The sequence below is a fragment of the Aplysia californica genome, unplaced genomic scaffold (genome assembly GCF_000002075.1).
Source record: "Aplysia californica isolate F4 #8 unplaced genomic scaffold, AplCal3.0 scaffold00959, whole genome shotgun sequence".
Lineage (NCBI taxonomy): Eukaryota > Metazoa > Mollusca > Gastropoda > Aplysiida > Aplysiidae > Aplysia > Aplysia californica.
In genome coordinates this window covers 199,356-201,855 of record NW_004798229.1, presented here as the reverse complement: position 1 = coordinate 201,855, position 2,500 = coordinate 199,356, and the positions used below count along the sequence as shown (strand labels likewise).

At 41.4% G+C, this 2,500-nt stretch overlaps 1 long non-coding RNA gene across 1 annotated transcript in view; it reads left to right on the top strand.

Annotated features, from left to right (window-relative positions):
• LOC118478789 overlaps nucleotides 1-2,500 on the top strand; it is a 47,836-nt gene that overhangs the window by 16,313 nt on the left and 29,023 nt on the right. The gene's annotated exons all lie outside the window — the stretch shown is intronic.

Genomic DNA, 2,500 nt, shown 5'->3' with positions numbered 1-2,500 from the left:
CATCTAAAGCTATCACAGAATACCCTTTGTCGAGTATTTTCAATTGTTATATGAAGTTTCACACTTTTTATCTCGCATTTGACAAAATTTAATCTTAAAATAACACTCTCAAAATTGGCAAATCACATACTGAACGTCGTTAAACATTGTAAGTTTTCAAGAAATGAGAAACCTATTGAATATGAAAATATTTATATTGCTTTTTTGTTTGTACTCCAAATTTCGAGACTGGTTTTTGCTGCATTTCGTCATTTGTTCTTTACACTTTCTTTGGCCTATGATGAAATCAATTTTTCGTCCTCGAGTTAGATTTTCGCTCAGATGAGAGATTGCAAAATCTTGGGTGTGCCTTAAAAAAGTTCAATAATGGGTCTTGTGCAGTGATCGTGTCATGCCAACAGCTGTTCACAAGTGGTTCAGAATGACATTTTGGGACATGAGCCCCGGAGAAAGGCCAGTGTGAAATGATTGCAGATGTTTCACTTATGCCTTCATCGACAACATTAAAATAATTTTAGGGCCGAGTTACTTTGACACGGACGGTCTATTTATCCAGCATCTCGGCCATTCTCCTGGGATACTGTATCCCACTTGCCCTGGGTTTGTCCAGACAGACAGGGTTGAAGTAGTACATCTCCTTTAACCCCCCCCCCCCCCAACAAAACAAGAATATTACTATCAATGGAACTGTTTAAGGATCTTTTATTTTATGGAAGGATTAGGGCGGCTGGATGATGTCTTTTGTTGATTTCAGAGTATTTCTTATATACAAGCTGTTCTTTAATCCCCCTCTCGAAAACAGTAAGAGAATATAAGAAAATAACAGAGGATATGTGTTTTCCTTTAGGTATGCAAGAGGGAGGGTTGGGGGGAATGTTTGGATAAAGGGGACAAGGAGATGGAGAACCAGGAAACACAACTAACGAATCACCCTCTGGCACATCTATACCGATCGGTTATACATTTTTCGTTGCAACCATGAGAAAATTGACAGTAGATGTTGTTCATTTAAAACAAACGATCAGATTTCAAAATCTTAAAAAATTATAGCACGAAGGTAATGAACACGTATGAATCAACAGGGATTTGTTTTTGTGGCGTCGGTAGCCTAGTGGTTAGGCTCTCGGACTCGCAACCGTAAGGTCGTGGGTTCGAATCCCGTCAAGGGCCCGACGTTGTGTCCTTGGGAAAGGCACTTTACACGAATTTTCCTCACTTAACCCAGGTGAGAATGGGTACCCGGCTATAGACAGCGAAAGATCTTGTCAGTTTGTTAGTGTTTGAGCGCTTAATCGGCTGCTCGCACTGTATGCTTCCCGGAAGCTGAGAATGTTTCGGAGTGTACTATGGTCTGCTGGGGTAATAATATAGTGTAAAGCGCATAGAGCCTGCTGTTGAGCGGGGATATGCGCTATACAAATGCTATCTATTATTTGTCCACTTGTATTCTGTGCTTAAAACGAGAATACAATATGTCTGCTTGTCCATGGCAGCCTGCGGGTCGACCAGGATGGAACATGTAATGTTGCGTCTCTCTCTCTAGACCCACTATTCTTACATAACTGTTGGTACCATACTGTTTCTAAACAACGGCTGTTCTTGGAGTTTCGTGATGCTCTACCTATCTGGATAGGTCTTATCGGAACCGACTCTAAATTCTGTAATGGTCGAGAAACCACTTTTAATACAATGTAAAACACAGTCGGTCCTTACATGTAGAACACGATTTTCAGATGACCTAAACCTCTTTCCTCGTCCCCCACCAACCCACCCAGCCACCCAAACTGGAAACTATTAAGAGAGAGAAGGAACCTAATAACACAGTCACAGGATAGAAACACACGGAGTCGCTACTAAACATGCTGCGAATTAATAAAGAAGGCGATTTTTGCATTCCAAGAAAACTGTCTGGTCGTCAACGCGAACGACTCCCTGGCACGGCGATATCATTGCACTCGCGACGTGAACGCTCTGCTTGCCAGATCGGCACGTGCTCGCTGAGGCACTAAGGCGATAAAGAGAAGACATCTCAAAGGGCTCAGGTGGCATGTCAGTATCGCGTCCATAGCAACCAGCAGATACCAGGTTTCTCTAACTTCTCATTTCTTTATAGCAATTATCATCTTTGTTGATTTTACGTTTTCTGCTTCTTCTTTTGGAATATGACGGTCTGTATTGCACCCATTGTCTGTTTCTAGCCATTTTCCCTTAAGTTTAAAAACGAATAAGCCTTAATTCAGAGAGAGAAAGAGAGAGAGAGAGAGTGTCTGTGTGTAAGAGCGAGATAGAAAGAGAGAGAGAAGAAAAAAGGAGAGAGATAAAGAGAAAATTAAAGAGAGAGAGAGAGAAAGAGAGAGAGAGAGAGAGAGAGAGAGAGAGAGAGAGAGAGAAAGAGAGAAAAAGGGAGATAAAAAAAATGAAGTGAGAGAAAGAGATAGAAAGAAAGGAAGGAAGAAAGAAAGAAAGAAAGAGAGAGGAGAGAGAGAGAGAGAGAGAGAGA